Here is a 15,221-nt window from a genome sequence, read left to right as displayed (position 1 = left end):
GTCCTCCACTCCGAAGAACCTGCTCAACCTTGCTCCCGTTATGTGTGCTCTATGCAGCACCTTAAATTGAATCAGGCTAAGCCTGCACACGAGGAAGAGGAATTTACCCTGCTTAGGGCATCTGCCCACAGACCCTCCTCTATCTCCTCCCCGAGCTCTTCTTCCCATTTTCCTTTCAGTTCGCCCACCAGCTCCTCCCCCTCTTCTCTCATCTCTCGGTATATCTCTGACACCTTGCCCTCCCCGACCCACACCCCCGAGAGCATTCTATCCTGGATCCCCTGTGTCGGGAGCAATGGAAATTCCCTCACCTGTTGTTTGTGAACGCCCTCACCTGCATATACCTAAAGAAATTTCCCCGGGGCAGCTTATACTTTTCCTCCAACGCTCCCAAGCTCGCAAACGTCCCGTCTATAAATAAATCTCCCACCCTTCTAATTCCCAACTGGTGCCAGCTCTGGAATCCTCCATCCATTCTCCCTGGGGCAAATCTATGGTTGTTCCTAATTGGGGACCCCACCAAGACACCCAGCACACCTCTCTGTCGCCTCCATTGCCCCCAGATATTTAATGTTGCCGCCACCACTGGGTTCGTGGTAAATCTTTTTGGTGAGAACGGTAGTGGCGCCGTCACCAGCGCCTCTAGACTCGTCCCTTTACAGGACTTCCTCTCTAATCTTTTCCACGCCGCTCCCTCTCCTTCTATCATCCATTTACGGATCATCGCCACATTGGCGGCCCAGTAGTAGTCGCCCAAATTCGGCAGCGCCAGTCCCCCTCTGTCTCTACTACGTTGTAAGAACCCCCTCCTTACCCTCGAAACTTTCCCTGCCCACACGAAGCTAGTGATGCTCCTGTCTATTTTTTTAAAGAAGGCCTAAGTGATCAGTATAGGGAGACATTGGAATACAAATAGGAACCACGGGAGGACCATCATCTTAATTGCCTGCACTCTGCCCGCCAGTGACAGTGGCTGCATGTCCCACCTCTTGAAATCCTCTTCCATTTGTTCCACCAATCGTGTCAGATTAAGTCTGTGCAAGGTTCCCCAGCTCCTGGCTATCTGAATCCCCAGGTATCGGAAGTTTCTTTCCACTCTCCTTAAAGGCAGGCCATCTATCCCTCTACTCTGGTCCCCAGGGTGTATCACAAAAAGTTCACTCTTTCCCATGTTAAGCCTATATCCCGAGAAATCTCCGAACTCCCTCAATGTCTGCATGACCTCTGTCATCCCCCCCACTGGGTCCGTCACATACAGCAGTAGGTCATCTGCGTAGAGTGACACTCGGTGTTCTTCTCCCCCTCTAATCACCCTTCCCCATTTTCTGGAGCATCTCAGCGCCATGGCCAGTGGTTCAATTGCCAACGCGAACAGTAATGGAGATAGCGGGCATCCCTGTCTTGTTCCCCTGTATAGTCGGAAATACTCCGATCTTTGCCGACCCGTGACCACACTTGCCGTTGGGGCCCCATAGAGGAGTTTGACCCAGCTAACAAACCCGGCCCCGAACCCGAACCTCCTCAGCACCTCCCATAGATACTCCCACTCCACCCTATCAAATGCCTTCTCTGCATTCATTGCCGCCACTATCTCTGCCTCCCCCTCTGCTGGGGGCATCATTATCACCCCGAATAGCCGTCGCACGTTAACATTTAGTTGTCTCCCCTTTACGAATCCTGTCTGGTCTTCGTGCACCACCCCCGGGACACAGTCCTCTATCCTCGTTGCCAGCACCTTTGCTAGCAATTTGGCGTCTACATTTAGTAGTGAAATAGGCCTATAGGACCCGCACTGCAGCGGATCTTTATCCCGCTTCAAAATTAGCGATATCGTCGCCTCCGACATTGTTGGGGGTAGAGTCCCCCCTTCCCTGGCCTCGTTAAAAGTCCTCACCAACAGCGGGGCCAGCAAGTCCACATATTTTCTATAAAATTCCACCGGGAACCCATCTGGTCCCGGGGCCGTCCCTGCCTGCATGTTCCCCAGCCCCTTGGTAACCTCGTCCATCCCAATTGGTGCCCCCAGGCCTTCCACCTCCTGCTCCTCCACCCTCGGGAACCTTAATTGGTCCAAAAACTGCCGCATCTCCTCTTTTCCCTCCGGGGGTTGGGACCTATAAAGTCTTTCGTAAAAGGTCTTAAACACCTCGTTTATCTTCCCTGCTCTCCGCACCGTAGCTCCCTTTTCGTCTCTAATTCCCCCTATCTCCCTCGCCGCTGTCCTCTTTCGCAGCTGATGGGCCAACAGGCGACTAGCCTTTTCCCCATATTCATATCTCATCCCCTGTGCCTTCCTCCACAGCACCTCCGCCCTCCTAGTGGTCAGCAGGTCGAACTCCGTCTGGAGTCGTTGTCTCTCCCTGTATAGTCCCTCCTCCGGAGCCTCCGCATATTCTTTATCCACCCTTAAAATCTCCCCCAGTAATCTTTCCCTTTCCTTGGCCTCTGTTTTCCCTTTGTGGGCCCTGATGGAGATCAGCTCTCCTCTGACCACCGCCTTTAGTGCTTCCCATACCACTCCCACTCGGACCTCCCCGTCGTCATTGGCCTCCAGGTATCTCTCGATACATCCCCGCACCCTTCCACAGACTCCCTCATCCGCCAACAATCCCACATCTAATCGCCAGAGTGCACGCTGCTTCCTCTCCTCTCCTAGTTCCAGGTCCACCCAATGTGGGGCATGATCTGAGATAGCTATGGCTGAATACTCAGTTTCTTCCACCCTCGAGATCAACGACCTTCCCAAAACAAAAAAATCTATCCGGGAGTACACCTTGTGAACATGGGAGAAGAAGGAAAACTCCCTGGCCTTCGGTCTAACAAATCGCCATGGATCCACTCCCCCCATTTGGTCCATGTGGTAGTATGCATTAGGGGTCATGTGGGACTGTGAAGCCGTGATGTCATTGGCTGACAGATCCCGGGTCCTGGTTGGCTGTTGACCTCTAGCTCCGCCCTGAAGGCAGAGTATAAGAACCAGGAGTTCTCCCCCGCAGGCCAGTCTGTTACTGAACTGCGGGGAACAAGTCACGCTTAATAAAGCCTCATTGACTTCATCTCTATTCGTCTCTCGTGAGTTTTTGTGCGCTACAATTTATTAAGCGTGCTTAAAGGACTATGGAGCTCAGGATCATCCCGGAATGCCTGAAGATCAGCCCCCACGCAGTGAACTCAGCAGCAGTTTTTAAACACTGGCAGACTTGGTTCGAAGCATACCTCCGAACGGCCCCCGGCCGGGTCACAGAAGACCAGAAACTACAGGTCCTGCACTCGAGGGTAAGCCCGGAAATTTTCCCGCTCATCGAAGACGCAGAGGATTTCCAGACGGCGTTCGCAGCACTAAAGAGCATCTATGTTCGCCCAGTGAACCAGATCTGCGCACGCTACCAACTCGCAATGAGACGGCAAAGTCCCGGAGAATCGCTGGACGAATTCTACGCCGCGCTGCTAATTTTGGGACGGGCCTGCAGCTGCCCGCCGGTAAACGCAATTGAACACACGGACATGTTGATTCGCGATGCTTTTGTGGCAGGTATGAACTCTCCCCAAATCCGCCAAAGACTTTTGGAAAAAGAGTCGCTGGGACTCTCAGAGGCACGGGCCCTTGCAGCCTCCCTGGATGTGGCCGCGCGAAACACCCACGCGTACGGCCCCGACCGCGCGGCAGCCCCTTGGGCTCCGTGGAACCCCGTCGCGACAAACCCCCCCCCCCACGCCACAGGCTTGCGCGGTTCAGACTCCAAGTCGTCCCGGGGGGGCCCGCTGCTATTTCTGCGGCCAGGCGAAACACCCCCGGCAGCGCTGCCCGGCCCGCGCGATTTGCAAGAGCTGCGGGAAAAAGGGCCATTTCGCGGCTGTGTGCCGGTCCCGGGAGATCGCCGCTGTCCCAGGAGAAGAAGGAGTCCTGCGCGTTTCTAATGCTCCCCAACCCCCCCAGCGCCCTATGTACGACCCGCAGGCGCCGCCATTTTGGGTCCCGGCCACCACGAGGGGAGGAGGGGCGCCGCCATCTTGGGACCCCCAGCCCTGTGCAACGCATGGGGGCGGCCATTTTGTCCACCCCCGCCGCCATCTTGTGACCCCCCAGCCATGTGCGATGCATGGGGGTGGCCATTTTGTTCATCCCCGCCGCCATCTTGGACGGCAACAATGGACCCCAGCATCGACGGCTCAACGGGGTTCGAGGAAGACGCTGAAGCACTACGACCACGTATGGCCTCAATGACGCTGAACCAAGCACGGCCCCGGACGCTCCAGACGACGACAACAACGGTGCTGATCAACGGGCACGAGACACCATGCCTGGTCGACTCCGGGAGCACAGAAAGCTTCATCCACCCCGACACGGTAAGACGCTGTTTTTTGACCATCCGTCCCAGTGCGCAAAAGATTTCCCTAGCTGCAGGATCCCACTCCGTACAGATCAAAGGCTACTGCATAGTGACCCTAACGGTGCAAGGGAGGGAGTTTAAAAACTACAGGCTCTACGTCCTTCCCCAACTCTGCGCGCCCACATTACTGGGATTAGACTTCCAGTGCAACCTGCAGAGCCTAACTTTCAAATTCGGCGGCCCAATACCCCCACTCACTATCTGCGGCCTCACAACCCTCAAGGTTGAGCCCCCATCATTGTTTGCAAACCTCACCCCGGATTGCAAACCCGTCGCCACTAGGAGCAGACGGTACAGCGCCCAGGACCGGACATTCATTCGGTCCGAAGTCCAGCGGCTACTGAAGGAAGGCATAATCCAGGCCAGCAATAGTCCCTGGAGAGCACAGGTGGTAGTAGTAAAGACAGGGGAGAAGCAAAGGATAGTCATAGACTATAGCCAGACCATCAACAGGTACACACAGCTAGATGCGTACCCTCTCCCCCGCATATCCGACATGGTCAATCGGATTGCCCAATATAAGGTCTTCTCCACCGTGGACCTCAAGTCCGCCTACCATCAGCTCCCCATCCGCCCAAGTGACCGCAAGTACACAGCCTTCGAGGCAGACGGGCGATTATACCACTTCCTAAGGGTCCCATTTGGCGTCACAAACAGGGTCTCGGTCTTCCAACGAGAGATGGACCGAATGGTTGATCAACACGGGTTGCAGGCCACGTTCCCGTATCTCGACAACGTAACCATCTGCGGCCACGATCAGCAGGACCACGACGCCAACCTCCAAAAATTCCTCCAGACCGCTAAAGCCTTGAACCTCACATACAACGAGGACAAGTGCGTTTTTAGCACAAACCGGTTAGCCATTTTGGGATATGTAGTGCGCAATGGGATACTAGGCCCCGACCCCGAACGTATGCACCCCCTCATGGAATTTCCCCTCCCTCACTGCTCAAAAGCCCTAAAACGCTGCCTGGGGTTCTTTTCATATTACGCCCAGTGGGTCCCCCAGTACGCAGACAAGGCCCGCCCCCTGATACAGACCACGACCTTCCCTCTGTCGACAGAGGCTTGCCAGGCCTTCAGCCGCATCAAAGCGGATATCGCAAAGGCCACGATGCGCGCCATCGACGAGTCCCTCCCCTTCCTGGTCGAGAGCGACGCCTCCGATGTAGCTCTAGCGGCCACCCTTAACCAAGCGGGCAGACCCGTGGCCTTCTTCTCCCGAACCCTCCACGCCTCAGAAATCCGCCACTCATCAGTGGAAAAGGAAGCCCAAGCCATAGTGGAAGCTGTGCGACATTGGAGGCATTACCTGGCCGGCAGGAGATTCACTCTCCTCACTGACCAACGGTCGGTAGCTTTCATGTTCGATAATGCACAGCGGGGCAAAATTAAAAACGACAAGATCTTAAGGTGGAGGATCGAGCTCTCCACCTTCAACTACGAGATCTTGTACCGTCCCGGAAAGCTGAACGAGCCGTCCGATGCCCTATCCCGCGGCACATGTGCCAACACACAAATAGACCGACTCCAAGCCCTCCACGAGGACCTCTGCCACCCGGGGGTCACTCGGTTCTACCATTTTATAAAGTCCCGCAACCTCCCCTACTCTGTGGAGGAGGTCCGTACAGTCACCAGGAACTGCCACATCTGCGCAGAGTGCAAACCGCACTTTTTCAGGCCAGATAGAGCGCACCTGATCAAGGCTTCCCGTCCCTTTGAACGCCTCAGTCTGGATTTCAAAGGGCCCCTCCCCTCCACCGACCGCAACACATACTTCCTGAACGTGGTGGACGAATACTCCCGTTTCCCCTTCGCCATCCCCTGCTCTGACATGACAGCGGCCACAGTCATTAAAGCCCTTAACACCATATTCACACTGTTCGGTTGCCCCGCATACGTCCATAGCGACAGGGGGTCCTCCTTCATGAGTGACGAGCTGCGCCAGTTCCTGCTCAGCAAGGGTATAGCCTCGAGCAGGACGACCAGCTGCAACCCCCGGGGGAACGGGCAAGTAGAGAGGGAGAACGGCACGGTCTGGAAGACCGTCCTACTGGCCCTACGGTCCAGGGATCTCCCAGTTTCACAGTGGCAGGAGGTCCTCCCGGACGCCCTCCACTCCATCCGGTCGCTACTGTGTACCACTACTAACCAAACGCCTCATGAGCGCCTCCTTGTCTTCCCCAGGAAGTCCTCCTCTGGAACGTCGCTGCCGACCTGGCTGGCGGCCCCAGGACCCATCTTGCTCCGGAAACATGTGCGGGCACACAAGTCGGACCCGTTGGTCGCGAGGGTTCACCTCCTCCACGCGAACCCGCAGTACGCCTACGTGGAGTACCACGACGGCCGACAGGACACGGTCTCCCTGCGAGATCTGGCGCCCGCCGGCAACACGCACACCCCCCCGACACCTATCACCCCCTCCCTGCCACCGGCGCACCCCGCGACAGCCCCCTTCCCGGGAGGATCTGTCCTCCTCCCAGGTCCGACCAGAAGTGAAGCTGAAGCAGAAACCGTAAAGCTCCCGGAGGCGACAACACTGGAACAAGCACCACCACCACCAGGGCTGAGGCGATCAACAAGGACGACCAGACCGCCCGACCGACTTGTGGCATCGGTGTAACACTAGAATGTTGTGGACTTTATCGAGAATTTTCTTTCCCCTTTTTCCCTCTTACGAATACTGTAAATAGTTCAAAACAAAAAAAATACCCTGTACATACTGTGATGACATGCAAAAGTTTTTCCTCCCAGGACCAGCCTTGTAAACCTCTACCACCATGCGAAGCACCACCCCGCCGGGTTCATTTTTAACAAGGGGTGAATGTGGTAGTATGCATTAGGGGTCATGTGGGACTGTGAAGCCGTGATGTCATTGGCTGACAGATCCCGGGTCCTGGTTGGTTGTTGACCTCTAGCTCCGCCCTGAAGGCGGAGTATAAGAACCAGGAGTTCTCCCCGCAGGCCAGTCTGTTACTGAACTGCGGGGAACAAGTCACGCTTAATAAAGCCTCATCGACTTCATCTCTATTCGTCTCTCATGAGTCTTTGTGCGCTACAGTCCATAAACCCCTTAAGCACCTTGGCCGCTGCCGGCCTTCTTCCGGTCTTAGATCTAGATCTATCTAACCCTGGGTCCAGCACGGTGTTGAAGTCTCCCCCCATTATCAAATTTCCTACCTCTAGGTCCGGGATACGTCCCAGCATCCGCTTCATGAATCCCGCATCATCCCAATTCGGGGCATATACGTTAACCAACACGACCTCCGTTCCCTCCAGCCTGCCACTCACCATCACATATCTGCCTCCACTATCTGCTACAATGCTCCTAGCTTCGAATGATACCCGTTTCCCCACCAGTATGGCCACCCCTCTATTCTTTGCATCCAGCCCTGAATGGAACACCTGTCCCACCCATCCTTTCCTTAACCTAACTTGGTCCGCCACCTTCAGGTGTGTCTCCTGGAGCATAGCCACGTCTGCCCTCAGTCCTTTCAAGTGCGCGAACACTCGGGCCCTTTTAATCGGTCCATTTAGGCCTCTCACGTTCCACATGATCAGCCGCACTGGGGGGCTACCTGCCCCCTTCCCGTGTCGGCTAGCCATCACCCTCTCTAGGCCAGTCCCACGTCCCGATTCCGTGCTCCCACCCGTTTCCCAGGTGGCGCATTCCAGCCCCGACCACCCTTTCTTTAACCAGTTCCTCTTTGATTTCTGCAGCAGCAACCCAGTTATCCCCGCCCCCCCCCCCCCCAGATCCCCATCTAGCGTGATTGCTCCCCCATATTACTTCCGAAAGTCAGCTGACTTCAACTGACCCCGGCTTCTCCCGCTCACTCCTTGACCCCCCCGTGTGGGGAACTCCCATCTACCTTGTGCCTATCTTCCCGCCATCACCTTTCTGGCGCGGGAACAAGGACAGTAGGCCCCATATTCTCTGTAGTTGTCCCGCCTCTTGTGGCGCAGCTCCCTCTACCGCCCCACTCCCATTCCTCATCCCCCGCCTATGTCTCTTCTTTCCCCCCACCGGCGCCCACATTTCTTAGTGTCCCCCCCCCTTCCCAATTTACATCCCTATATACATCGACAGTGTCATTTCCCCTCTAAGATCAGTCCCTCAGTTCCGATCCAGTTTCTCGTCTTTAATAAATGTCCATGCTTCTTCCGCCGTTTCGAAGTAGCGATGTCTCTCCTGGTACGTGACCCATAGTCGCGCCGGCTGCAGCATCCCGAACTTCACCTTCTTCTTGTGTAGCACCTCCTTGGCTCGATTAAAACTCGCCCTCCTTCTCGCCACCTCCGCACTCCAATCCTGGTACACCCGTACCACCGCATTCTCCCATCTACTACTCCGTACCTTTTTGGCCCATCTCAGAACCACTTCTCTATCATTGAAGCGATGAAATCGCACGATTGTCGCCCTAGGTGGTTCTCCCGCCTTTGGTCTCCTCGCAGGGACCCGATGAGCCCCCTCCACTTCTAAGGGGCCCGAAGGGGCCTCAGCTCCCATCAGCGAGTTTAGCATCGTGCTCACGTAAGCCCCGCAGTCCGCTCCTTCCACTCCCTCAGGAAGACCCAGGATCCGAAGGTTCTTCCTTCGTGCTCTGTTTTCTAGGGCCTCAATCCTTTCAATGCACTTTTTGTGGAGCGCCTCGTGCGCCTCTGTTTTGACCGCCAGGCCCAGGATCTCGTCTTCATTATCCGTCACCTTCTGCTCCACCACGCGGAGCTCCGTCTCCTGGGTCCTTTGTGCCCCTTTAAGCCCCTCAATTGCCTGTAGCATCGGGGTCAGCACCTCCTTCTTAAGTAGCTCCACACACCTTCTTAAGAATTCGTCTTGATCGGGCCCCCATGTCGCCTGGGCTTTCTCCGCCGCCATCTTGCTTCTTTTTTCCTCCTGTCCCTTTCCTCGAGGATTCTTCGCGATGTAGCCACCGCCGCCGATATTTTTCTGTTTCGTTGGGGGGGACTCCCTGTTAACTCACCCCACACCGGGTTTCGTCCTGAAAAAATTTCCCGTTGGGGCTCTTAAAAGAGCACAGGCACGTGGACAGCAGTAAATTGAAGGGGTGTAGGTTAGGTTGATCTTAGATGAGGATAAATGGTTGGCATAACATCGTGGGCTGAAGGGCCTGTACTGTGCTGTACTGTTCTATGTTCTGTGTTCTAATCACCCTCTCTACACAGCTGAAATGCTCCAGTCCAGGTAACACCCTGGTGAATCTCCTCTGCACCCTCTCCAGTGCAATCACATCCTTCCCATAGTGTGGCGACCAGAACTGCACACAGTACTCTAGCTGCACCCACTGTAGATATCTGGGGGTGCCAGTGGCGTGGGACCAGGGAGGGGCTCCGTAGGTACAATCTTACTAGCTTGGTGGGAAGGGTGAAGGCGGACTTGGCAAGGTGGGATGGTCTCCCTCTGTCGCTGGCAGATCGGGTGCAGGCGATTTAAATGATTGCGTTGCCGCAGTTTGTGTTTATATTTCAGTGCCTGCCGATCTTTTTACCAAAGGCGTTTTTTAAGGAGGCGAAGAAATTGATTATCTTGTTTATTTGGGGGGGGAGGAAGGTGCCAGGATTAGGAAGGTGCTGTTGCAGAAAGGACGGCAGTCAGGGGGTTAGGTCTCTCGAATTTACTGTATTATTACTGGGCGGCGAATGCTGTAAAAGTGAGGGATGGGGGAGGGGAGTCCCAGTGGGTTAGAATGGAGGAGAGTCTGTGCAGGGGGGTCGGGGCTGAGGGAGTTGCCAACAACGTCGCTCCTTATGGCCCCGGGTAAATATTCGGGGAATCCGGTGGTGGTAGGAACGCTGAAGATCTGGAGGCAGTTGAGGGAGGGGTCTGGAGATGCCGATAAGGGGGAACCATAGATTTGAGCCAGGGAAGTGGGATGGAAGGTTTCGGAGATGGGAGGAGAGGGGAGTTAGGGTATCGAAGGATTTGTTTTTGGCAAGCCAATTTGCGAGGCTGGAGGAGTTGGGGGAGTAATATGGACTGGGGCAGGGGAGGTATTTAGATATCTGCAGATCCGGGATTTTGCTGGGAAGGATGTTCAGAGCTACCCTATAGCACCGGCCTCCACATTGTTGGAAGAGGTATTGTCGACGGGGGGAATGGAGAAGGGGGTGGTGTCGGCGATTTATGGGAAGATTCTGGTGGAGGACAAGGTATCATTGGAGGGGATTAAAGCTAAGTGGGAGGAAGAGTTGGGGGAGGGTATGGAGGACGGGCTGTGGTGTGAGGTGCTTCGGAGGGTAAACACTTCAACCTCACATGCGAGGTTGGGGCTAATAAAGTTGAAGGTGGGATATAGGACGCACCTCACGAGTGCGAGGATTAGCCTGCTCTTTGAGGGGGTGGAGGATGTGTATGAGCGCTGTGGGAGGAGCCCCACAAACCATGTTCCCGTGTTTTGGTCCTGGCCGAAGCTGATGGGGTAATGGAGGGAGGTCTTTAAAGTCAGCTTGGGGGTGGTGTACGTGAGGTTTGAACCAGGACCCCTAGAAGCCAGTTTTGGGATGTCGGACCAGCCTGGGCTGCAGGTGGTAGCGGGGGCAGATGTTTTAGCCTTCGCCTCGCTGATTGCCCGAAGGCGGTTCCTGTTGGGGTGGAGGTCAGCTTCTCGGCCGTGTGCCTCGGCGTGGCGGGGGGACCTGCTGGAATGTTCGACGCTTGAGAAGGTGAAGTTTGAGTTGAGGGGGAGGATGGAAAGGTTCTATAGCTCATGGGCATTGTTTATCATGCACTTTCAAGAATTGAATGCCATCTAACTTTAGTGGGGGAGGGGTATCTGTGGGGGGGCTGGGGGGGGGGGGGCGGTTGAGCATATTGTTTATTGTTTACCACGTATGGGATGACCGAGGATTTTCTTTTGGTCTTTCTTGTTTTGTATTTGGGATGTAGGGGTGATATTTGGGTTTGTTTGTTGAAAGGGATGCTGGTTGGGGGATTGCTATTTTGTTTGTTATTGTTGGTTATCTTTTGTTGGGTGTATATTGGATGAAAAAGTGGAAAATGAGGAGAATAAAAATATTATTTTTAAAAACAGTACTCAAGCTGTGGCCTAACTAGCGTTTTATACAGCTCCATCATAACCTCCCTGCTGTTATATTCTATGCCGCGGTTAATAAAGGCAAGCATTCCAAATGCCTTCCTAACCACCATATCTACCTGTCCTGTTGCCGTCAGAGATCTTTGTACACGCACCTCAAGGTCCGTCTGATCCTCTGTACTACCTAGAATGCTACTGTTCATGGTCCATTCCCTTGCCTTGTAAATCCTCCCCAAAATGAATCACCGTACGCTTTTCAGGGTTAAATTCCGTTCGCCACTATTCTTCCCACCTGACCAGCCAGTCTATGTCGTCCTGTAATCTAAGGCTTTCCTCCTCATTATTTACCACACCACCAATTCACGTGTCATCTGTGAGTTTACTGATCATATCTCCCACATTCACGTCTGGATCATTAATGTATACTACAAACAGCAAGAGACCCAGTACCGATCCCTGCTGAACACCACCAGACACAGACTTTTAGCCACAGAACCAACCTTCAGCCATCACCCTCTGCCTCCTGCCACTAAGCCAGTTTTGGATCCAATTTGCCAAATTGTCCTGGATCCCATGGGCTCTTACCTTTGTGTGTCGTCTCCCATGCTGGACCTTTTCAAAAGCCTTACTGAAGTCCATGTCGACTACATCAACTGCATTGCCTGCGTCTACACACCTAGTCACCTCCTTGAAAAATTATTCTCTTTTTTTACATTTAGAGTACCCAATTCATTTTTTCCAATTAAGATGCAATTTAGTGTGGCCAATCCACCTACCCTGCACACCTTTGGGTTGTGGGGGAGAAACCCACGCAAACACGGGGAGAATGTGCAAACTCCACACGGATAGTGACCCAGAGCCGGGATCGAACCTGGGACCTCGGCACCGTGAGGCAGCAGTGCTAACCACTATGCCACCGTGCTGCCCATCTCCTTGAAAGATTTGATCAAGTTTGTTAGACCAAGTATTAAAAGGATAGTGGGGGTGGTTTGGGCTAATTCAGGGCTGGAAAGGAGTACTGTACTTGGTGGCAAAGCTCATGACTGTAGTACTGATTGAATACTTTGCATCTGCGTTTACCAAGAAGGAAGAGGCTGCCACAGTCAGAGTGAAAGAGTTAAAAAATGATTTTAAAAAAGAAGCACCAGAAAGGCTGACTGTACCTCGAGTTGACTGTACAGGGGCTGTTTAGCACAGGGCTAAATCGCTGGCTTTGAAAGCAGACCAAGGCAGGCCAGCAGCACGGTTCGATTCCCGTAACAGCCTCCCCGAACAGGCGCCGGAATGTGGCGACTAGGGGCTTTTCACAGTAACTTCATTGGAAGCCGACTTGTGACAACAAGCCATTTCCATTTCATTTCATTTCAGTTGATACGTCACCAGGACTGACTCAGGTGCATCCAAGGATGCCGAGGAAATTGAGGGTGGGATTTGCAGAGGTGCTGGTTATAATCTTCCTGTCTCACTTAAAGGCCAGGATGGTGCCAGAGGACTGGAAGATTGCAAATCTTACAACCACTTTCCAAAAAGGGTCTCAGGAGAAATCCAGAAATTACAGGCCAGCCACTTTAACCTTGGTGGTGGGAAAACATTTGGAAACTATAGTCTGGAAAGAAATTAACAGCAACTTAATCAGTTGTGAATTAATTAACAGACTGCGCAAATTTGTTAGAGGCAAATTGTGTTTAACAAATTTGGGGCGCGATTCAACAGAAAAATTTCAATGTCCGGTATTGGGCATGTTTGATGGGGTGTTTCCCAACGGCCGCGTTGGCGAGATCACAACCATATTCAATGGCACTTAGTGCCAAAAATAAGCCCCCACCAGATTCTCAACATTACTGGTTCCCACGTCGTCTGATTCGCCCGACTCACGCCTCAGCATCTCGCTAATCAGGAGGGAGCTGCTTTTAAGCGCTCCCTCACCACTCACTCCCAGTCAACACACAAGCATGGCAGCGAGCAGACCTGCTCTCGCTTTGGGGATGCTGACCTGGCCAGGCTTCTCAACGTTGTTGATGAGAAGCGGGGCAAACTGTTCCCCGAGGGGGTCGGAGGACCAGCAGCAGGTCCTCCTGGGAGTCAATGGCAACGGCTATCAGTAGGGGTAGCAAGACGAGGAGGAGCGTCGTCCAATTTAAGAAAAAGACAAATGACCTCCCTGAGCTGCAGGGGTAAGATAATAATAATCGCTTATTGTCACAAGTAGGCTTCAATGAAGTTACTGTGAAACGCCCCTAGTCGCCACATTCTGTCGCCTGTTCGGGGAGGCCGGCACGGGAATTGAACCCGCGCTGCTGGCCTTGTTCTGTATTACAGGCCAGCTGTTTAGCCCACTGTACCACCTCTCCTGGCATCAGTTCCGCCTGCCAACCTTTCAAATTCCTAAACCTCACCCTCCGTCCACCCCCAAAACACTAGCTGACGCCTTACACTCTCCCCACATCCGAATTTCATGCTTCTTCCTCAGACCCCCTTGGCACCCACCAGCCCAACCCCCACATTTTTTTTAAAGTATTTTTATTCAAGGCATTTTCAAATTATTTACAGAACACATGTAACTATCGTCCACTAACCCTAGATCCAATATAAAACCTCTCCATGCCCGAACCAGATCCAATTACTACAATAACAAAAAACACAAAATGAACACACAACTCAGTAAAATAACTTAAACGCCCCAGCTGATATTTACTAAAGAAGTCAATGCGCAATCTCCATCTCAAAGAAAACCCCCTTATGGCAAATTTTCCAGATGTACGATTTCCGCAAAGTCACTAACCCAACCCTCCACCTTAGGTGACTCCGAATCTCGCCACACTAATAAGATCCGCCTCCGGGCGATCATGGAGGCAAAGACCAACACAATGGCCTCCCTCCCCACCTGCAGTCCCCTCCGACACCCCCGAATATCGCCACCCATAGGCTCGGAGCCACCCTCACTCCCAGTATCTCTGACATGGTCGCCGCAAAGTACCCCCAGAACCCCCAACTTCGGGCAGGCCCAGAACAATGACTATGATTAGCCCGTCCCCTTAAGCACCGCCTGCGTCTATCCTCTACCCACAAAGAAAACTCAGTCATCCGCGACACTGTCTTGTGCGCTCTGTACACCACTTTAAACTGAATGAGGCTCAGACTCTCACACAAGGAAGTCAGACTTACCTCTCGCAGTGCTTCTCACCATAATTCCACCTCAAATACCTCTCCAAGCTCCTCCTCCCACTTCTGTTTTATACCCTCCACCGAGGACCTCTCCCTTACTATCAATTTCCCATATATGTCCGAGATCCTAACCTCCCCTAGCTCATTCTCGGACAGACTTTTTTTCCTGCAACAACAGGGGTGTCAACCTTAGGAACGTGGCGCAACTCCTTCCTCACAAAATCCCTGACTTGCAAATGCTGAAACCCATTCCCTCTCGGCAGCTGGAACGTCTCTTCCAACTCTCCCAACCACGCAAACCTACCCCCCCAAAGAGGACCCTAAAACACTCTATCCCCACCGCTCCCACACCCTGAGCGCAGTACCTAACCCTGCCAGGAAAAATCGAGGATTGCCACAGATTGGCATCCACAATGACATACCCTCCATCTTAAAATGTTGCCTGCACTGATTCCACACTCTGGGTGGTGAAGCCATCACTGGGCCCATGGAGTACAACGGCGGCGAGAGCGGAAGAGGCGCTAGTAACAGAGCCCTTGAGCTCGTCCCCATACACGAGTCCTCCTCCATTTGCCCCCACACCAACCTCTCTTCCACAGCCCCCTTCCTG

Source organism: Scyliorhinus torazame, chromosome 6 (assembly GCF_047496885.1).
Source record: "Scyliorhinus torazame isolate Kashiwa2021f chromosome 6, sScyTor2.1, whole genome shotgun sequence".
NCBI lineage: Eukaryota > Metazoa > Chordata > Chondrichthyes > Carcharhiniformes > Scyliorhinidae > Scyliorhinus > Scyliorhinus torazame.
Note: the sequence above shows the minus strand (reverse complement) of the source record.